General features: G+C 38.1%; 2 long non-coding RNA genes and 1 other non-coding gene across 3 annotated transcripts; all 3 read left to right on the top strand.

Moving 5' to 3' along the window:
* The first annotated feature begins 711 nt into the window (after positions 1-711).
* Positions 712-23847, top strand: LOC122080761. Its single transcript, XR_006140908.1, has 2 exons — positions 712-911; positions 23502-23847. It is a non-coding gene; the product is annotated as an uncharacterized LOC122080761 (long non-coding RNA).
* On the top strand, positions 2986-5483 carry LOC122080760. Its single transcript, XR_006140907.1, has 2 exons — positions 2986-3253; positions 5246-5483. It is a non-coding gene; the product is annotated as an uncharacterized LOC122080760 (long non-coding RNA).
* Positions 18287-18393, top strand: LOC122082928. The gene has a single exon (XR_006141466.1). It is a non-coding gene; the product is annotated as a small nucleolar RNA R71 (small nucleolar RNA).

The raw sequence follows: 23847 nt of genomic DNA, 5'->3' as shown, positions 1-23847 counted from the left end.
GTATATTCGTGCGGATCAATGCGTAGGTGAAAATGGACATAGTGAGATGACGGTATTGAAGAAGGAACAAAATGGAGATCTAGGGAGATACAAAGCTGAGGACAAGAAGACTACATAGGAGGGTAAATAATGTAAAACGGAGAGCCAAGGAGAGTGCAGGACTTCGAAAAAGTTGAAAAATATAAAAAATGGAGAGGGATGAAGAATAAAAGACTGCCGGAGGTGAAGAAGGTAAGAAATGGAGAGCAATGGAGAAATAAGATCCCCTTTTTCCCCTTTCCCACGAAGCTGTTAAAGGAAGCTTTGAAATATAGCTCACTTTCGACAAACAACCTAAAAAAAGTTAATAGAGAAACTGGTTGTTAAATTACAGAAGGTTCCTAGTTACATTAGGCTACAGTCAGGAAGAAAGAATCAACTGTTACTCAAACAAGATTCGAAATCTATAGCTAAAAAATAAAAACATGGTATGCAAGTTCCGCTACCACCCACTATAAAAATTAAAACTAGTATATTTGCATGTTTGAGAAATTATTAGTTTCGTTACTATTAATTAATTTGGGTCGGACGGGATCCTAACCCTAAACCGGTTCCTTCATGAGTCGACCACTAGGAGTAATCATAGACCGACTAAGATTAGGAACCTAGCTAGTTAATTCTCTATAAATAAAAGAGTTTTGGTGACAAAGCTAATTAAGGTTTTTACCTAATCTCAAGAGTTCTCTCTCTCCCTATTTTCTTCTATCTCTCCCAATTGAGAGTGTGTCTCCGAGGATCTCCATTGCAAACCTTGGATGTGGAGGGTGGAAAATTTCCTAACGAGATCACCGTAACCTTTCGTTCGTCTTTGTTCATGCGGATCGACGAGTGATGCAACCCTATCCATTCGTTACGAGAAAAACTACATCGAGGTAATCCCCGATACTTGTTTACTTTCTGTTTTACATTGATATCAGAGCAAGTGTTTATGATTACGTTGCGCTTCTCTTTATGAATTTTACATCCCTCCGTTTTGCCACGGTTGTGCCAATTTAAAAAAAAAAAAACATTCCCCAGTAACATGCTTCCTACCAATGCTATTTGGTCACTAGTGGCGGGATGTTATTCGCCTGCACCTAGGGAGAACTATGGTCATTGAAAGACTGTTTACCATGACCGATTATTGGGAGTTGCAGAACCCGTGGTGGGTTCAAGTTGTGCTTCTCTGGCCCGAAGCTGATTTTTGGGAAGAATGGTGAATATTCTTTGATTCCAAAGAATATTCCCCCATTAAGTGTATTAAAAAAAAATAGAAACTGTTTTTAATAATTGGTTGCTTACGTCAAAGCAAGGACAAAACAAACTTTGTTTTTTCATGTCTAAATTTGCTTTTTACTACTCTGATGTGACTTTTTTTATTTAAAAGATTAACAAAAAAAGTTGAAAAGCAAAGTTTTGTTAGACAATTCTTTGTTTACTCAATGAAAACAAAAGTGTTTTTGAGAAATCGAATCGGCTTGGTAAGGCCAACAACAATCAATCCAAATCCGTCAAGAATTGGAGTGCCATTATGACATTTTTTTTTTCTGTTTCATAAGAAAAAAAATGTAATCTAGATTGGATCGGATTTGATTGGGTCACATTGATTGGGGAGCGGATTAGTTTGGAACACTTTGTTTTCTTACGGTCTGTGTTACCCTATCCCAAAATTATACTATTGTTATTATTATTATTTTTTTTTTTGTGTAACCCTACCTATGACCTAAAACATTTTGTACTTTAGTGTTTGGGTTTGTGTAATCCTACCTAAAATTATGTTTTTGCCCTTAATGACTTAAGTCAAAGGGGAGGGTACTTTATATGATTTACTTGAAGTTGTTGATATGATGATGAATATTTATATTGTTTACTTTATATTATTGGGATTATTGGCATGACTCGAGCCTGCGACCTTCTCGTTATTAGGCCAAATATATCATTACTTTGAAATGTGTTTTAACATATATATATATGTATATATTGGAAAATCATCATACCCTCCCATGAAGGTTTTGACTTGAGACTCGCTCCACTTGTTGAGATGTGTGGTCGATCTCCACCCATTGACCAATGGATTGTTTATTTTTCTTTTGGGTCATGGAGATCATGATTGGTAATTTAATTTAAGTGGGCATGTTTATGTATGTATGTTAGAGGTAGTATTCCTGCATGATATAAAGTGTGGCACTCCCTACTCAGTAGATTGATGTAGTAGGTCTTTTAAAATGATGTAATTATTTTTAAGACAATATAATTAATCTTTTGAGAAATCTTGTAAAGGGAAAGCGTCTCGCACTGCATATCATATACTTACACTACCTCGACATGCCATTTTAAATACCAATGGGGTTCCTCTGTGGGACCCATGCACACCCATTTGTATGGCTCAATTTTGTGGATTAGAGATACCTAATTCTCCTCATATTTGTTCAAAATCAGTTAAAATTATATGTCCTTGACCAACATATGTAACATCCTAAATTCAGAATAGAACTCCCTTTGTCTTAAGTGTGTTAGAGAATTATAGCTAGAAGCAAAAGATGACAATGAGGATAGTGGGATAAGTGGAGGTGGTGGAAAGGTAAGAAAATCTGTTGATCTTAGGTGTGGAAAGGGGTCCACACATGATAGGATATCAAGTGATGAAGGCAAGACATCAAGGAAGCCAAAAAGGGCTAACCAGTGGGATTGGCCCTGGCCAACCGGCCGGCCTGTTCTGGGGAAAAATGCCCAGAATTGATTTTTTTCCTTTGTGGGCCCCACTATCTTGAGGAATTATTTTACCCATATTCTACCATAATCTAAGGTCTGTCTAAGGGTAATAATGTTGAAACCTACTTTCTATAAAAAATTATTTGAGTTCTACAAGTGAAAAATGGGTTTTTGTTTTGAGTGTTATTTGCCAAACAAACCCTAAGGTTTGTTCAGCCTTAAGGGTAGGTTGGTTATTTCTTTCTTTCTAGTTGCTGTGAAACACAAAGAAACAGAGAAGGGAAAGAAGAAGAGAAAAGGAAGAAAAGAAGAGAAGGAAGGAAGAGGAAGAGAAGGAGCTAGTGCTGCCTGCCGTGGCTACTATTACTGCTACTGTGCACACAAGTGCAGCAAATGGTGCTGCAGCTATTGCTGTTGCTGCATCACGCCGGGTGCTACTATGCTGCTGCCCTATTTGGGAGCTGAAATAGAGGTTATATAGCTGGTGGTGGACCCTCTTGCACACCCAAAGCCTATTGAGAAGGTAGAACCCTAACCCTAAGTTGTGGAATTAAGTTGAAAGAGGAATTGGTTAGGGGTAGGGATGGTATGCAAATGAAATTGAAGGTGGGGAATGACTGTAGGAACTCGATATAGTCTCCTACAGAAAAAAACCTCAATTGTGGAGCTTAGTAGGAAACCCGAATGGGTATAGGGTTGTCCCGGAAACCCTAATTCATGAGGTTCCTCCCAATTAAGTGGACTAAGGTGAAATTAAAGGTGGGATTGAACTTCCACAGGTTTAATTTTTCCCAGAGACTGTTGGAACAAGTATCCGAAATATTGATGTAAGAATTAGGTAAAAGTGAAATTCAAGCAACCCAATTCAGTGTGTAGAAACCCAAATGGAATATAGAAGCTAACCCAGTAGGCCCAGAATAATTTAATTAAGCGGGTAAGATGTAAACTAAGTGACTTGAGCTGCCCGGATAACTGGCCAGTAGGAACTGGGTTGTTGGGCTGAGAAAACCCATTCTGCTAGGCAACCGGTTCAAGAGCTTCAAACTAACAGGCCATCCGGTTAGGGCTTGACAGAATAGGGATTCTTCAAGTACTTTGTGTGTACTTGGTCCATGTTTGTAAGGAGTTATTGTAACTTGTGTAGGACCATTGGGGATGACATGGCTATGTTTTATGAACTAGGAAGAAATAGAAAATGATAAGAAAAGGTTGAAAGAAGTATGAGGCTGAAAATGACTATATTGTCTCTACTACTTCATTCAAGTATTTTTGGATTTGGGGACAATACCAACATGTCTAGTAAGGTACCTGGGCACGAAAGACTTGGAAGACCAGCCCAGTAAACCAAGAATAAACTTATTAACCAAGTGGGTTGAATGAACGCCTTCCAAGCTAAATAAAAAGAAATTTAGTTGTAGATGGTTTTGAATATTGAAAATCCAAATGGAATTTAGGAAGGATATTTTGGAAATCATTACGCTAGTAAATTGATCTATGTATAAATATATGATTTGCTAATTAGGAACCTGAAGTATATCCGGTGAAGATATGCAAGATCTAGAAATTATTGAAGAACATCAATTAAGAAATTCAGGTGAGGGTTTTGTTGTTGAATGTTGTATGTTTCATACTCATGCATTGAATTTTCTATTGTAAAGTACAGCTATTTTATATAAAATATCATGGAATTTGGCATGATGCATGTTTTATCGATATGGATATGATCGTGGTTTTGTGGATGCCTAGTTTAATGTTTGATTGTGTTGATTATAATATTGATGGTCTATGGCACGATATGGCCGAGGTTCTATCCAGTACCATGAGCTTAGAGGTCAGTCTTATAGCTATGACCACAGATGTATGTATGTGGAGGTGGTTGTAATATTGATGGTTTGTGACATGGTATGGCCGAGGTTCTGTCCAGTACCATGAGCTCAGAGGTCAGTCTTATAGTTATTGCCACAGTTGTATGTTTGGATGCATATAGATGCATATGGTTAGGCTCATATCCCAGTGCTATAATCACTTTCCAATAGGGGGTCAAGTATTAGCTAATCCCACTCAATGGTATGTTGTGTAGGACTACTATGCTCAGATATGATGTATTGTATTCTAAGAGGGCACAGCATGGTACGACGTACTATATGCAGAGCTATCGGACACATAGGGGACTGAGGCTCTAATTGGGACCATGATGCTAGGAGTTACTATTTAGGGGTTAGCCAGGGGACCGAGGCTTTGACCGAGACTGGCTAGCTCTTGCCTGTAACAAGCCTATATTCCTGAGTCCCAACGTACACGGTAGTGAATGCCACCTACGTTTCTTATAGTACTTAACCCATAGGAAGAGACTTAGTAACTAAAATGGAATTAGTTAATTAAATGAATCATGTGGATGTTGCATCCAAAGCATGTGTGTGAAATGGTGCTATAATTTATATCTATATATGTGCTTGTATGCCCTACCCCTCACTAAGCATTCTCGTGCTCACCTCGCATTGATACCTATTTCCAGATAAGGGAGTTGGAATGGTGATGGTCAGGAGATCTGTTCAATTGTGGAAGTATTTATACAGACACTTGCAGAGGAGATTCATGATGTACACTATGTATTATAATTTAAATGAATGTAAGATTTACAAGGTATTCATTATAACTTATGGATTTAATTGTATGGGCCTGTAATATTACATATATCAGTGTAGATGATCATCATGCTTATCTTATGATTTATGTTATGAATTCTTTATGTATACTCTGATTTAGTAGTAAGTTGAGTGGTGACTTTATTTACTACCCACATCCAGGATCCTGGGTATAGGTAGGCTGACTGGATCAGAATTCCAATGCATCATATATGCGTCATACGGAGGGCAGGGTGTGACAAGGTGGTATCAAAGCAAGATGCTCCATGGTAACCAAAACCACCCTTAAGACTATAGGGGTGTGGTGATCAATAGGTAAAAGAAAAAAAAAAAAAAAAAAAAAAGAAATTGATAAATAAAATACACAAGGATGTGATGTAGATAAATAAAAGGAAAGATAAAAGACGAGATGTAAATAAAACTTAACAGAAACTTCATTGCATAGAGATGTTGTCACAAGCTACATACGCGAGACGTAATGTAAATAGAGGAAACCTTACAATAAAGACAGAAGTACAAGAAAGAAAAGAAACTCCCTAAGTATAAAATAGGGATGAAACATCCGGACCCCAAAAGGATTAAGTACAACCAAAATGTCTAAAGGAATTGGTTTAAGTCAATTATGTACACAAAATATAAAGACATAAAGATAAATGAGAAAGTGAGAGGGAGAGCCGGCTCTGTTGCTGGGATTGCCGCTGGTGACTCGAAGAAGAGGAAGCCCACTGAGACTGAGATCGATAGCGGGGAGGTCTGAAGTTTGGCAGAATGTGCATACACTTTGCCCACCCCTTGAAAGCAGACTCCATGGACTCAACCCTAGACGTCAGTGAGCCATCCTGAGACCTCAAATCAATTAAGCTAGTGGTGACTTGAGTGAAACATTTGTCCATGTGGTCAAACACTACTTGCAAGGTTAGAGTATCTAGAGCAGAAAACAAGAAGAAAATTAGCACAAGGAAAACAATTATAAGATATAAAGCAACTACAAACAAAGACCATAGAAAGGAGATAATCTTGATATTAAATAAATAAAGAAGGAATATGTGGTGTGCAAGAATTACCTCCACTAGCAGTAGTAGGCTGGGAAGCCTCTGGAGTAGTCTCAAATGAAGTCTATGGAAAGAAGTGCCACCAGCCTGGTGAGTCTCCTCCATAGTGGGAATGGTGCCATGAGTACTCTCCTCGGGAATGTGTGGAGGTGGGATTCCCAAGTTTTCAATTTCCTCCTCTGTGAATCCAAGATTCACATCGACACTACTAATGTGGAACTCACGAAAAGGATCCATTTGCTCCTCCTCTTCCCTAAACTGTACTCCCTCATCATGCTGCTCATCTCCTAGCTATGTCTCCTCCTCCACACGATGTTCCCCAATCCTATGCATATCATGATCAAGCTCCTTTAAATCATCCTCAGCTGTAGGCACATCCTCCTAATCAGTACTTGCGTACTCGTGAAGTTCCATCTTCTTGAGGATGGCCCTGTTGAAGGGGATGGCATGGGAATCTTTCCTTTCTTCACCCACTAAGCATAGTCCCATGTGCTTGAACACTTTAGTCAGGATTTTACTATAGAAAAGATGACCTTCAACAGGGTGATCACCACGCATATCTTATGATTTATGTTATAAATTCTTTATGTATACTCTGATTTAGTAGTAAGTCAAGTGATGGTTTAGTTACTACCCGCATCCGGGATCTTGAGTATTGGTAGGTTGATTGGATCAGAATTTCAGTGCATACCTGTGCCATACGGAGGGGCAGGGTGTGACAACATATGTGAGATTTGATTATGAGTCTAGAGAAATTTTTGGTCTTGTAGTGTGTAGTAAGGAATCATTAATTTTAATCAAGGTTTCTGGAACAAATTTTTAATGTATACCTAATGTTTACCTTACACATTCCTGTGTGTAGTGATATGACCACTAATCATATTGTTGAGGACCTCACCAAAGGTGAAAAATTGATTGGACCCAACTATGACATGTGGCATCAAAAGATTCAATATTTGCTTGATGAGCAAAATTGCCTTGGAATATTTGACCACTGATATGGACAAACCCACAGAGGGTAGTACCGTTCAACACTGTCATGATATGAAAGCCTATAACCAGTGGGTGAATAAAGATCGTAGTATATGCTTTATTATATTAAATGCCATGCATGATGAACTGATTGGTGATTACAAGAAACACACTATAGCTAAGTCCATGTGGGACCAGCTAAAAATTGACTTCGGGGGTACAACTACTATAAGGTTAAGGAGTATGACCTTAAAGTTTGAGATGTATAAGATGGACCCTAAGCACACTATGCCTGAACACCTTAGGATGGTCAAGGACATAATTTAGAAGTTGAAGGATGTTGGGACCACTCTTACTAATGAGCAGCAGGTTCAAGCTATCATTAGGACACTACCCGATTCTTGAAGCCTCATAAAGCTCGTTCTCACACAAAATGATAACATAAAAATTTTACTGACATTGCACAACATGTGGAACTTGAGGTGGAGCACCAAGAGGTGAACTGTGTAACTGCCCTAATCACCCAAGGAGGCAAGCGCAAAAGATAGGGCAACTTAAGTAATCAGGGTATGGCTCAAAACTAGGCACCAAAAGAAGGCAAGCCCGCCAAGGGCAAAAAGGCAAGCGTGGGGAAAATGAAGAATTATCCAAAGTCAAATACTACAATTGCCAGAAGATGGGGCACTTCGCTCATGATTGCAGAGAGCCAAAGAAGGTACCATTTCTATCCCACTCTCTCTGTATATTTGTCTGTACCCATGTTTTGGTTGCTCATACATAGTCTGATTGGATTGTGGATACAAGTGCAACAAAATATATAGTGCGACATCCGGGGCATTTTGTAGATTAGTGCAGAATTCCAGTTGAATCCCAGAATGTATTTATGGGGAATGGCGTTACTGAGATAGTTCAAGGAGTTGGTACTTATCAGCTCATGATGTGTACTACCTTGCTTCTTCACGACGTGCTTTACGCATCCGATATTTAACATAATCTACTTTCAATTTCTACAGTATTACCTTCAGGATATTCATTCCATAGAGTTTTATTTGAGTGCTACTATTGTTGGACTTGGATCCTTAATTAATGGATTTTTTAAATTAGATTTAATTGATTATGCTTCATCCGTTTCTTATGTAGTTAATACATATGATAATTCTAAATCTATTACGTGGCATGCTGGATTAGGACACATAATGTCACACTCCAATCCCCGTTATGGGATTCCACAGTGTGAGTAAGATGCTTACCCGCCTAACACCTCTACCAGGATCTCTGATAGCAATATCTCAACACGCACAACCTCACAACATCGAACCATCAGAATAATTGCAGCGGAATCAAAGTGTAACATAGCGGATCATAAATTAGTGTGGAGAAATGTCTAATGATAGTATATCTATAACCAAGTTATTCGTTATAATTATGTAAGACTTATAAATAATAATCCCAAAAAGAATACCAATAGTCAGTTTGGTATCAAAATAATCAATAGAAGGCACCAAGAATCTTATGGTGCCGCATATGCACAGGTGTCACAGGCATAGTCTAGATTATGCTCCTTGGCATCTAGCATCCACCAGTCACCTACTTCGTACTCAGGTCTGGAGGGCGTCGAGTCACAACCTAATGGTACCACCGTACCTGCATCATCATCTAAAAAGCAATATCCACGAGGGGTGAGCTCCAAATAGCTCAATGAGGGGTGGGATTCATACACAATCAAGCACAACAATTATAATATAATAATCCATCATGTCATGAGTATAGAATTAAACATATAGTCCATAATACGAATGATGCAATGCTTTTGATTATTAAATCCACCTAGCATACAACTAAGTTTGGTAGATGTTACTACGACACATTAGGCTATATCCTTGGTCCCAGAACTCACACATCAGTCACCCAGCAATACAAATCCTAGTCGCAATTAGGAGCCTACTGGTCTCGGAATGCAACCATCAGTCACCCAGAAAACCTTTGATAACCCCCTCCTGGCAGTCACAGCACCAGAATCACCATTGGCCATGTTGGACTAGTTCTCGCCTCCGACAATAATCACATTGTACCGCGGGTGTGGCAATTTAGAAAGGTTCATCGAACATACCACCATTGGGTTATCCAACACCTTATCCCCTATTGGCAAGGGGACATAGCATAGGGAATGTCACCTAACTCTAATTATCCTACATGCCTTGCATAATGATACAATTAGTATGAACTACCTACTACTGGAATCACCATCGGCCACAAAGCGTGTGCATTTCCAAGTGTAGTCTTAGGGTACATAATACCGGAATCACCATTGGCTACAAAGTGTAACCCTTGACTATATACCTATTCTAGCATATAAGCAATTGAGTATGGGCTACGTAATATCGAAATTACCATCGGCCACAAAGTGTACCAATTTCCAAGTATAGTCCCGGAGTGTATAATACTAGAATCACCATCAGCGACAAAGTGCATTCCGCGACTATTTCTAATCTAATGCATATAATCAATGTATGAATGCAACATCCACATGGTGATCACAGTACCAAAACCAACTAAGCCACATCGGATCCCGTCACACATCTCAACATCACATGTACTGTATCCACCTTTCATAACATAATGAATCTACATAAATAGCATGTTCATAATTATCAACATAATCATGTTTACAATATAATGATCAATTAAAACTCCTAACACATGTGAGCAATTTCTACATATTAAACATTCCACAAAATAAAGTCAACCATCCCTCACCTTGGTTGTAACTTGGGTTGGCTCGGGTTCTAAGTGTATCAACTCACGATTGCCCTCGTTGTACATGCTTGTCTCTATCCTAGGTACAAGAGTAATCGGCATTAATGGGTGTCAAAAACACCAGAGGGGGACCCACAAGTTCTTCCCATAAGGGTACAAGCAATGTCATTCTTGACAATTTAGAGGGTCATTGGAAATATGCACTGGAAACAGGGTTGAAATCCATCGGAAACATCAGACCTGTTTCTGGTGACCTTGGCAAAGGCTTCCTATGCCTGGACTCCACCAAAAATATGCCATAGGATCCTACGCAGGCTATTTTCGGTGGGTGTTTCCAGTGGGTTCCCAGAAATGAGCCAAGGATTTGGGGCTTTCCGGCTCGGGCCCGATTGTTGGGATTTGATCCATGGAGTTTGTAGAGGATCTTCCCACCTTCATTTCAAGAAAATAAATCCCGATTCCACCTAGTCGTTTGGGAGACACGACGATCAAAAGATCAAAACCCTAACTAGGCACACAAGTGTTGTCGGAGCTCATCGGCTTGGTTTGAGCTCGGCAATCACACCGAGGGAGTGAAATGACACCCACCTGAGCTCCAAGAGGTGCCGAGGTCATGGTTTACCTCCTTACAATGGGTCAAAATGAAGAAAGAAGGTTGTAGGGGAAGGTGGTTGTTTGAGATTTTAAAATGTAACTGCAAGCATACGGATCAGTGTAACTACGGGTCGAACATAGGGAGAGCAACCACTTTATTTTTTTTCTTTTAATAATGCAAAAGTGAACTGATTAATGGTTGTGATCTAATTCTAATTACCGTCCTAAACATATGTATTTAAAATAACGTCCTAACCATTCGTCGTCTTAGAATTTAAAGACGCAAGTCACGCAATTAAAATTAAATAAATAAATAACTGAAATAAACAACCTACGCAATTAAAAATAATAATAAAGAAAAAAACGCTGAAATAAAAATAAAGTAAAAGAAAGGGGATAAAGCTAGAGAGAGACTCACAAGTAGGTTTCTCTACTTAGCCTGAGGGATGCATCATAATATGAGCTTCCCTACTTGACCAGATAGTCACTCTTATAAGGATTACTCTACTTAGCTTTAGGAAAAGGGAGACAATTAAAATAAAAGCAATAAATTGATGGTTCTATAGCTAGGAGGGGCAAAGCCAACACATACACTAGTCATAAACCTTGGGGGAAAGGGATAGCAATAATGTAACGATTGAAATTAAAATCTTAAATTAAGAAAGAAAGGGTAGTCAGAAGAGGGAATGAGAGGGGGGAGAGAAGACTACTGAAGGAGCCTACTTACTTGAACTTCAACCCTTGAACTGAAAACTTGATCGATTTGAGATACTGCCAGTACTAAAAACCAGATCTAGAATAAACCAAATCTGAAAATTCTAGTAATAGAGAAAACAAATCTGAAGAAAAAATAAATTGAACTTGAAAGACAGGCTTCATAGCTTGTTCTTGTCACCTAGATCTAAGCATAGAACTAGAACTTGAAAATTACAACTTGAATTGCTTAAACAATAAAAATAAAAGATTGAATAAAATACAAAAGTGTTTGCATTTATTGAATAAAAATAACTTACAAAAGTGTTCAAAGCATAAACCTAGAACTAGAGCTAGAGAAAGAGAAAACTAGAGAAAGAGATAGAGCAACTAAAAAAAAAAACCTTAGAAGAAGAATGAAGTGCCTCCTCCCCTTGTGTTAATTCTATTATATAGAGAATGGGGGAGGGAATCTAAAGATTTTAGCTTCTAAAAAAAAAAATTTTTTTTTATCTTGTTGATGAGGTGGAGGAGAGAGAAGATAGAGAATTGTAGGAAGTAGGGAATCTCCAACGATTTTGCTTCTTTTTTTCTTTTTCTTTTTTCTATTTCTTTTTCTCTCTTTTTCAAATGTGGGCAGCATCTTGGACAATTGTTTTAATTATTTTTTTCTTTTCTTTTTTCCTATCCTATTTTTCTCCCTTTCTCCCTTTTTTCTATTTTTCTCTTTATTTCCTTATTTCTCTCTCCTTAAGAAACCCTTTGGCCGACCTCCTTTGAGTGATGAGTAGGAAAGAGAAAATCTTCTAAAATAAAAACCTCAACAAAATGGTAGTTAAGAGGTTCGAACTTGAGACCTCTCAATAAGCTAGGGATTTTGCACACCACAACTCACCAACTACGCTAGGTAGTTGTTGTTACCAAAAACGAATCTTCAATCACTTAAGGATGTGGTCCATCGATCCTTGTAGGTATTTAGAATATTCCTTATACCCTTGGAACAACTGTAGATGGGCTAGTTCTGCATCTCGGTTCAGTTCTGATCCATTATTCTTTTTCTGACCCGAAAAGAATAATCACTTGTACGGTTGACCTAACGAATGTGTACTTGTAATTGAACACGTCCATCTTGCTCAGAATATCATCATCTTCACAACCATGAAAATAAATAGGACTCTTTAGGTGTAAAATTAGAGATATAGCGCCTAATAGTATTTAAAGCCTTGAAAATTTAAAACCTACAAAAAGAGAATAAAACCCAGTGTAGCTCCATTCTAAATATGTAAAATGTATGTTTTACTACCCTAGATTTCATACATAAATGTGCTCATCAAAATTCCCCCACACTTAGATTTTGCTAGTCCTCGAGAAAAATAAAATGAAAAATAATAAAAACAAAAAACCTAACTCACTTTCGTAGGAATCACGGTTGCACTTAGCATGTGCAACAAGCCTTTAAATCCCTAGGTCACCCCTAGTGGACGATTTGTGTCTCGTGGGTGTTTGCAATGAATATACACCCAAAATTCAGAATAAATAAATTCCAACCTTAGCTAAAGGTAATGCCCATACCAATCCAGAGCAAAGATAATTTTTCTTACAAGGGACCCCCACACTTGAACTTTTATTACCCTTTATCAATTCTAGGTATTAGCATATTTCTTAATTTGGAACTCATTTCGTCTCTTCCAAAACATCCTTATCTTAAGGTAAAACCGCTTGTGAAGAAATAGGGAACCAATGACTAAGGCATTGGAGTATTTTGACCAAAACATATTATCAAGCATTAATGACATTTGCACATTTTTTTCTCCTTTTTTCGCTTAATAAACTCTAATTCTACTCCACTACTTTTGGCCTGAATGACATGGTGGAGTAAACACTAGACACCCTTTGCACATGATACAAAGACAGTGATGCTAGAGTTCTTTCAGAAGTTTCCTCCCTAGGAATTTCGATCAAAACACCACACTTCCTAAGGCGTAATGACCTGTCTAGTTCCAAAGGAATCAACTCTTATTCTTCTTTATACCACATTTCAAATTTCATTTTAAATTATGCATTTGTCAACTCATGCCAAATTAAAAAGAATGCCTCAACTCCAAATCAAAAGTACAAGGAATCCACAGACTTACATCTGGTCCAACACCATAAAACAAGGGTCTCTTATTTTTCAAAAGAAAGTCTCATCTCAAGACAGAGGCTTGTTTCTTTTTTCTCAGCATGGGTTTTATACGTTCAAAATGGGTACCTTAGTCAAAACTTGTATTTTTATACATCAAGCAACCGAATAGTATGATCATTAACCAAAAACGAAAGTAGGACTTCATCCTTCAGTAAACTCAAAAAATAAATAAATAAATAAAATAAAATAAAATAAAATAAAACAAAGTGGAAAAAGCAGAAACTGGTTTCCCTCCCCCACAGTTAAGTCATGCAATGTCCTCAATGCATGGAAAGAATTAAAAACGAAGACAATGCAAGGGGGTCATACCTGATTAAAAGTTAATCATCAGTGTAAAGAGATTCATGGAGATCCATGACCTCTTCACTACCAGTAGTAGGAAACTTGAGGAACGGTTTCAAATTCTTACCATTAACCTTTGAAATTACCTCTGTTCCTGGATTCAAAATCTTCACAACCCTATGGGGATATATATTATGGACAATAAACTGGCCATCCCATCGGGATCTAAGCTTACCAGGGAAAAGATGCAATCAAGAGTTGTACAATAAGACCTTATCACCAATTGCAAAAGATTTACGCAGAATGTGCTTATCATGGAAAACTTTGATCTTTTTCTTGTAAATCCTAGAACTTTCATAGGCATCATTCCTAAGTTCCTCCAACTCAGATAGTTGGAGCCCACGATGAATTCCCACATCAGAAAAATCAAATTTGAGCTTCTTGATGGCCCAAAAGGCCTTATGCTCCAACTCAATTGGTAAGTGATAGGCTTCCCCATACACCAAATGGTAGGGAGACTGGCCAAGGTCAGTCTTGAATGCAATCCGATGGGCCTACAAGGCATTAATGAGCCTAAGGGACCAATCCTTATGATTGGGATTAACAGTTTTCTCTAAGATTTGTTTGATCTGCCTATTAAACACCTCCACTTGGCCACTAGTTTGGGAGTGATAAGGGGTAGATAATTTATGGGTGATCCCATACTTTTTCATTAGGCCCTCAAAAGGCCAATTACAAAAATGAGTACCCCTATAACTAATTATTACACATGGTACACCAAAGCGGGAAAAATGTTATTTTTTAGAAACTAGACCACCACTTTGTGATCATTAGTTTTACAAGGTATGACCTCTATCCATTTAGAAACATAATCAATGGCCAAAAATATGTATAAATTTCTAAAGGAATTAAGGAATGGTCCCATAAAATCGATACGCCATACATCAAAGATCTCAACTACCAAAATAGGGTTGAGAGGCATCGTGTTCCTCTTATTGATATGGTCAAAAGACCGACAGGCGGGACAAGCCTTGCAAAAATCAAAAGCATCTCTAAAAAGAGTGGACCAATAAAATCCGCATTGGAGAACCTCTGCGGAAGTCTTCTTAGGTCCAAAGTGTCCACCACATGTATGATGATGACAAAAAGAGAGAATAGAATGTTGCTCATGATCAGGAACACATCGTCAGATAATTTGATTCGGACATATCTTAAACAAATAAGGATCATCCTAGAAAAAATGCTTAACTTGAGAATGAAATCTATACTTATCTTGGGTGGACCAGTGATCTGGAGTCACACCTGAAACTAAGAAGTTGACAATGTTAACAAACCATGGTTCATTAGATATTGCAAATAATTGTTCATCTTGAAAGTTCTCATTGACTGGAGAAATGGTCTGCAACTAGGTTTTCAACTCCTTTTTTATCCCTAATTTCTAAATCAAACTCTTGCAAAAGTAAAACCCACCTAATGAGATGGGCTTTGGCATCCTTCTTCTGAACTAAGTATCTGAGAGCAGAATGATTAGTATACACCACCACATGTGAACCAACTAAGTAAGACCAAAATTTTTCTAATGCAAACACAATCGCTAAAAATTCTTTTTCAGTAGTTGTATAATTGAGTTGTGCATCATTTAAGGTCCTACTACCATAGTAAATAACAGTGGGCAACTTATTAATCCTTTGACCCAAAATCGCTCCTATGGCAAAATTCAAAGCATCACACATCAGTTCAAAAGGTTCAGTCCAAACAGGTGGTTGAACAATGGGTGCATTGGTCAATTCCTTCTAAAGTTGTTTGAAGGATTCTAGGCACTCTTTAGAAAACTTAAAAGTTTGATCTTTAACAAGTAATGAAGTGAGAGGTCAGGCTAACTGACTAAAGTTCTTAAAAAAGCTTCTGTAGAAGCCCGTATCCCGTAGTCTATGCACACTCTCTACCCTGATTGGACAGGTTGAAATTAGTTCATTAGTGGCATTAGGAACTACAGTCACTCCAGACTTCTTAGGCACTACAACTGGGCTTACCCATTGGCTGTCAGAAATAGGATAAATTATTTTATGATCCAAACACTTTAGGATCTCTTTCTTAATGGCTTCCATCGTCACTGGGTTAGCTCTTCTTTGGGGTTCCGTGAATGGTTTGGAATCCTCCATAAGATGTATATGATGTTACACAATAGAAGGGTTTATACCCTTGATATCAGCCATGGTCCAACCTAGGGCTTCCTTATTATCTTTTAACATTTTAAGTAACATCTCTTCCTAGCTAGAAGTCAAATTTGAAGAAATTATTATAGGAAGAGTCTGGTTAGGCCCTAGGAAAGCATACTTCAAATTATATAGCAACTCCTTAAGATCTAGCTTAGGGGGCTCAACTATGGAAGGTTTGGGAATGGAATTGGAAAGGGGTCCTAAGGGCTCCACAGGTGTGTAAAGACTCAAGACTTCAGAAAAGAAATTTTTACTATCATCATCCAACTCATCCATACACTCTTGGAATTTTGAATCAAAATCAATATCAAAGTTGGTAACTAAATCGTCAGAAAAATCCAGAAAACCTCTAGCATATTGATCTCTTCTTCTATATGTGGTTGCTTGCCTATTCTAAATATGTTAAACTCAACAGTTTGATTACCAAAAGATAATCTTAGGAAACTATTCTGGCAGTTGATTAATGCATTATTGGTAGCCAAGAATGGTCTTCCTAGAATTATTGGGATCTCATCCTTGGTTGAGAAGGGCTTAGTATCTAACACAATGAAATCAATAGGAAAAATAAATTCCCCCACCTTTAGTAAGACATCCTCAACCATTCCTTTAGGAATCTTAACAGACCTATCTGCCAACTGAAGAGTAGTTCCAGTGGCTTTCAATTCTCCTAATCCAAGTTACTTGTACACATGGTAAGGTAAAAGATTCACACTTGCACCAAGGTCAAGTAAGACATGCTCAATGTAGGTGTTGCCTATGACACATGATATGGTAGGGCTTTGTGGATCCTTATACTTGGCTACTATAGGCTGAGTAATTATGGAACTAATGTTACCTGCCAAGAATGCCTTTTTGGGCACACTAGTGATACATTTGTGAGTACACAAATCTTTTAGTACCTTTGCATAGGCGGGGATCTGGGATATAGCATCCAAAAGAGGGATGTTTACTTCTACCTTTTTGAAGACTTCTAAAATTTTATCCATGGAAGCAGTCTTCTTTTTGTGTACTAAGCGATTAGGAAATGGGATAGGATGAACATAATGACTGCTAGGGATTTACCCTTTTTCAGAAGAATCATTTTTTATTTTCTCAACCAAATCATCTTTAGTTTCAAAAGAATCTTTAGGTTCATCAAACGAACCTGGAACAAGAGGCACACTTGTGTCCTCAACTGAAGGAGAGTTAACAGGAGTAATAGATGGAGAAGATTTAGGAATGCTCTGTTGGTACTCTCCACCACTCCTAAGGTCATAAACAACATTACATTGGTTAGAGGGCCCTTATTGGGTATGGCCTTATACTATATTCAGTGGTGCATTAGTTGGTGTTTGTGAACTAACAAGCTGATGATACCTAGGGTTAGGCTCTAGTTGACTGGGTAAAGTTCCTTTCTCCCTCTCACGCATAATTAAGACAACTTGGGTGAGTTCTCTCGTAAGATTTTGATGGCTTGTCATGAGGAGGGTCATATTTTTTTCCAAGTCACTTATTCTATTTGCCTCTCCAGTGTTGGTAAACCTAAGGGTTGCTGATAAGATGATAGGAGAGGGGCCTTAGAAAAACTAGCCTGAGGTCCTACATTTGACTTAGAAAAAGTATTTTGGGAAAAAGATTATTGTGCAAAGGGAGGCCTTTGGAGTCCAGGTTGACCTTGATTATGGAAATCGGAAGGCATTGTTTGGTTTCCCTGATTCCAAGAGAAATTTAAGTGATTTCTCTATCCTGAATTGTAGGTGTTACTATATGGATTATTCTGGTATAAGGCATTAACACTATCATTAGAAGTGCCCCCAAAGGTGTTGGGGCATTCTTCTATGACATGTCTAGGGGATTGGCACCAAGCACAAATCTTAACCAAATTGACTGATGATGGCTCTCTAGGAACAATAACCTCAATTCTCTTGATTAGGTTGTCCAAATGGGCTTCCTTGGCTACTATCCCATCCACAAAATATCATTTTTTCTCCTATGGTACTTTTACTCTTTTAGGTTGATTCCCACTCACAGGTTTTGTCAGCTAAGTCAAGTAAGACTTCCCATGCCTTTTCTTCAGCTGTAAAGGATGTGAATCCCTCAAGGCACATAGACTCTATCATTTGTTTAGTTGAGTAATCAATACTTTCATAAATTATTTGACATAAATGCCATAAGTCTAGGCCATAGTGAGGGCATTCTTGGAGTAGATCCTTGAATCTTTCCATAAGTTTGGAAAATGACTCACTAGGCTTTTGCCTAAACTGAAGGATATCACTTCTAAGCTTATTGGTCTTGTGGGTTGGGAAAAACTTCTTAAGAAAGATAACTCTGAACTGTTTCCATAAGGTTATAGAATTTGTGAGTAACCCATACAACCACTTCTTAGCTTAGTCTTTTAATGCAAAAGTGATAAACCTAACCTTAACAGCATCATCAGAAAGTTGTTAGATCTTAATTAGAACACATACGTCTTCAAATTCCCTTAAAAATAGTTATGCATCCTTAGAGGTTAACCCATGGAAGTGGGGCAACATAGTGATGTATTGAGATTTGAGTTTAAAATTATTACCCTGGGCTTGTGGTAGAACTATGCAGGAAGGTTGGGCTGTTCTAGTAGGGTAGAACCTATCTTTTAGAGATTTAGGTGAAGGGTTTTAATGTTGGTCTCCCATATTGAAAGGTTTTAAAGAGAGCAAATGTATAGGGTCACTACTTGTTGGATCTCTTCTTTTTAACCAATTCTTAGTATTACGTACCCACCTAACACTCATGTAACAGAAAACTACCCACAACTAGAGTAAGACAAGCACAAAAGAATGGAAAGCAAAACCTTTTTTTTTTTTTTTTTTTGATTTTTGGGAGTTTACTGGCAGGGATCCGAGGTTGCTCAAGTCAATTCCTAAGGTACTACTATAGGGCGAAACCTGTCTTTATCATACTGTGAGGCATGGTGAACTCCACCGATACAACTATTATTGCAAGTTATTCTTCTACGGAATTCAATAAAAGAAAAGAAAAAACAATACAAAGCAAACAAAGCACTCCAATTTACCAAAAGAAAGCGAAAAATAATAAGGAACTGTCTCCCTGGCAACACCGTCAAAAACTTGTTTGAGATTTTAAAATGTAACCGCAAGCGTATGGATTAGTGTAGCTACGGGTCGAACACAGGGAGAGCAACCACTTTATTTATTTTTTCTTTTAATAATGCGAGAGTGAACTGATTAATGGTTGTGATCTAATTCTAATTATTGTCCTAAATATATATATATATCTAAAATAACGTCCTAACCATTCGTCATCTAAGAATTTAAAGACGCAAGCCACGCAATTAAAATTAAATAAATAAATAACTGAAAATAAATAACCCACATAATTAAAAAAAACAATAAAGAAAAAAATTCTGAAATAAAAATAAAGTAAAAGAAATGGGATAAAGCTAGAGAGAGACTCACAAGTAGGTTTCTCTACTTAGCCCGAGGGATGCATCATAATATGAGCTTCCCTACTTGACCAGAGAGTCACTCTTACAAGAGTTACTCTACTTGGCTTCAGGGAAAGGGAGATAATTAAAATAAAAGCAATAAATTGATGGTTCTATGACTAAGAGGGGCAAAGGCAACATATACACTAGCCATGAACCTTGGGGGAAAGGGATAGCAATAATGTAACGACTAAAATTAAAATCCTAAATTAAGAAAGAAAGGGTAGTCAGAAGAGGAAATGAGAGGAGGGAGAGAAGACTACTGAAGGATCCTACTTACTTGAACTTCAACTCTTGAACTGAAAACTTGATCGATTTGAGATACTACCAGTACTAAAAACTAGATCTAGAATAAACCAAATCTGAAATTTCTAGTACTAGAGAAAAAAAATCTTAAGAAAAAATAAATTGAACTTGAAAGACATGCTTCATAGCTTGTTCTTGTCACCTAGAACTGAGCGTAAAACTAGAATTTGAAAATTACAACTTGAATTGCTTAAATAATTAAAATAAAAGACTGAATCAAAAACAAAAGTGCTTGCATTAATTGAATAAAAATAACTTACAAAAGTGTTCAAAGCATAAACCTAGAACTAGGGCTAGAGAAAGAGAAAACTAGAAAAAGAGATAAAACAACAAAAAAAAACCCTAAAAGAAGAATGAAGTGCCTCCTCCCCTTGTGTTAATTCTATTATATAGAGAATGGGGGAGGGAAGCTAAAGATTTTAGCTTCTTAAAAAAAAGATTTTTTTTTTTATCTTGTTGATAAGGTGGAGGAGAGAGAAGATAGAGAATTGTAGGAAGTAGGGAATCTCCAACGATTTTGCTTCCTTTTTCCTTTTTTTTTTATGTTTTTTCTCTCTTCTTTAAACGTGGGCAGCATAATGGACGATTTTTTTAATTTTTTTTCTTTTTTCTCCCTTTTTTCTATTTTTCTCTTGATTTCCTTATTTCTCTCTCCTTAAGAAACCCTTTGGCCGACCTCCTTTGACTGATGAGTAGAAAAGATAAAATCTTCTAAAATAAAAACCTCAACCAAATGGCAGTTAAGAGGTTCGAACTTGAAACCTCCTAATAAGCAAGGGATTTTGCACACCACAACTCACCAACTACGCTAGGTAGTTGTTGTTACCAAAAACCAATCTTCAATCACTTAAGGATGTGGTCCAACGATCCATGTTGGCATTTAGAATATTCCTTATACCCTTGGAACAACTGCAAATGGGTTGGTTCTACATCTCGGTTCAGTTCTGATCCATTATTCTTTTTCTGACCCTAAAAGAATAATCACTTGTACGGTTGATCAAACGAATGTGTACTTGCAATTGAACACGTCCATATTGCTTAAAATTTCGTCCTCTTAGCAATCATGAAAAGAAATAGGACCTCTTTATGTGTAAAATTGAAGATAAAGCGTCCGATAGTCCTTAAAGCCTTGAAAATATAAAACCTACAAAAAGAGAGTAAAACCCATGGTAGCTCCATTTTAAATATGTAAAATGCATGTTTTACTACCCTAGATTTCACATATAAATACGCTCATCAGTGGCACCTACCTTCGATAAGATTCCGATAAGAAATTACGAAGCCGGAAGCTAAGGTGAGCTTCCCCTCTCTTCTCCTTCCTTCTCTTCCTTTCTCTCCCCTTCTTTCCCTCTCCCACATTTTGGGCAAGTGAGAGGTGAGAAATGAACTCGCCTCTCCTATTTATTGTAAGTCATATCCTTAGGGTCTGTTTGGTTGGTCCTTGTCCAATCTAAGTAGGTTATTTCGTAATTTGGGACACGTGGACCCATCTCTTTAGACTCATAGGGTGTACAAGTCATGGGGAAGGGTGTGGGAGAGTGTGTGGGGTCTTTCGAGGTAGCTCACGATGCGGGTGGTGGGACCCACAGGCATCAAAACCTAACCAGTAGCATGTAGGCCATTGGATTTAGGGTCACCGAATTCAACCCAGGCTATTTTTGGTGGGCTTGTTTCTGACGGTCAAGGCAGTGTTGTGCCTTGATAGCCTGTTGTCCCCACTTGGTCATTCCATGGGTGTTTGCCCTAGATTATGTGTATAGTCCTCTGACAATTTTGGTACGTGTCAGGACTCGAGTAGGGAGGTGTCGGTTACGTACCACTTGGGGTCGAAAGATCTAAATCCCCTCTAGATAAACTGGCATGAAATGCACAAGCAAGTGGGGTTGTCCCTTCCTTTCTTGCAATGAACTACCGTGAACTAAAACCCATTGGTACTCCATATCTCCAGTCCGAGATCTATCATAAAATTCAAAATTAGACCGGGTTAGAGCACGAGTGTAATACATAAGGTGAGACAGGATGGCTAGGTTAGCTAGAGAAGGGCTTTTAGGCTCACTCGTTAAAGTCAACCTCCCTGTGTACGAGCCCTGTCTAGCAAGTAAGGCTTATCAAAGACCTTTTGAAAAGGTAGTCCGAGCTACCTAGCCTCTAGAACTAACTTATCTACTCAGACATTTGCGAACCTATGAATGTAAAGGCATGCCATGGTGCCTCTTATTTTCTAACATTCATTGATGATTATTCATGATACAATTATATGTATCTGATAGCTCACCACTAAGAGGCATTAGATTGCTTTGAATGCTTCATGGCAGAGGTTGAGAATCAGTTAAGTAAGAGCCTAAAAACTCTGCAAATTGATCAAGGTCACAAGTATCTATTTGACCAGTTTAAAGAATTGTGCAAGGAAAAGGGTAGTCTAGGCAGTTGACCATTTCCCATACTCCATAGTAAAATGGAATAAGACACTCTTGGATATGGTTAGGTCGATGATGGGGGGATGTTCTTTTGACTATTGCCTACACCATTAATCGCGTACCTTCACAGTCAATTTCTTCGACTCCCTATGAGTTATGGAAGGGCGCAAAGCCAAATTTAGGGCATGTGTGACTATGGGGATTAGTAGGTTATGTTCACAGTACCTCCCATAAGTTTGGGAAGCTAGGCCCTAGAGCTAGGAAACACCTCATTATAAGATATTCTGATAACTCAAAGGGTTACATTATGTATAGTGAACACCTTGACGGAGGAATAACTGAGATAGAGTCACGGGATATCGACTTTATTGAGACAAACTTCCCTAGCATTAGTGACGCCAGCAAGGATCTCGGCCTCTTTGAGATAGAGGACAATGAAAGCGTCTCACCTACTTTTGGCAAGGGTGGAGATTTAATTCGTCCTGAAATCATCAGAGAAAGTGAGACACCTATGGTAAAGAGAATTCTAGAATGGACAATTGAGTATATTCGCGCTACGTGGGTGGGTGGGAGATGTTAATTAATTTGGTTGGACTGGGTCCTGACCCAGTTCCTCGTGGGTCGCCCACTTGGGGTGATCATAGACCCACTACAATTAGGAACCCTAGTTGGCCAATTCTCTATAAATAAGAGGGTTTTGGCCACAAAGCTAATTAGGGTTTTGACCTAATCTCAAGAGCTCTCTTTCTCCCTATTCTCTTCTGTCTCTCCCAATTGAGAGTGTGTGTCTCCAATGATCTCCATTGCAATCCTTGGATTTGAAGGTGTAATATTAACTAGCAAGATCACCACAACCTTTCATTCATTGTTGTTCATGCGGATCGACGTGTGGTGAAACTCGATCCATTTGCTGCGAATCAAGGTAATCCCCGATACCCGTTTACTTTCCATTTTACAGCTATGTAAAATGTGGAATATTTATCAAACTAAATTCCGAAGTAAAATTTTAAAATGCTGACACTCAATGCACCAAGGGATGCAATAGGCAATTTTGAATCTGTTTTTTTAACAGAAATTTGACAACCTGAAAGCTAAAAAAGGTCTCGGTCTATGTGAAATTCATTCCTTTCTTTCCTCTTATGCATGATCATATCTTTAGAAAACTAACTACTATGGTTTTTGAAAGGTTCAAGTGATTTTGAGTGGACTTTAATGAGAGACGGTTGGTAGCATTAAGCATGTGCAGTTGCAAGAGCCACAGAAGCTGAGGTCAAGCTAGGATGAGGAGTTCAAGCACCTCCAAACTAATGCAAGAGAGATGCCTCAATGGATACAAAAAAGGTTTTTCAATAGTTTACCAAGACTTTGAAAAAAAAAAAAAAAAAAGTAAATGCACGAGGCTCCCGCTCCTACAGGGTCTGAAAGGGGGCAGGTATGCAGCCTTACCCCTGCTTTGCAGGAGAGACTGTTTCCAATTTTGACCATGACAAAAAGATTATTTTTTAACCTCATAATTTTGATCTGTTTTACCA

Source organism: Macadamia integrifolia, chromosome 6, assembly GCF_013358625.1.
Source record: "Macadamia integrifolia cultivar HAES 741 chromosome 6, SCU_Mint_v3, whole genome shotgun sequence".
In the NCBI taxonomy this organism is placed as follows: domain Eukaryota; kingdom Viridiplantae; phylum Streptophyta; class Magnoliopsida; order Proteales; family Proteaceae; genus Macadamia; species Macadamia integrifolia.
The sequence above is the reverse complement of the archived record's forward strand: the minus strand, read 5'-3'. Positions and strand labels throughout refer to the sequence as shown.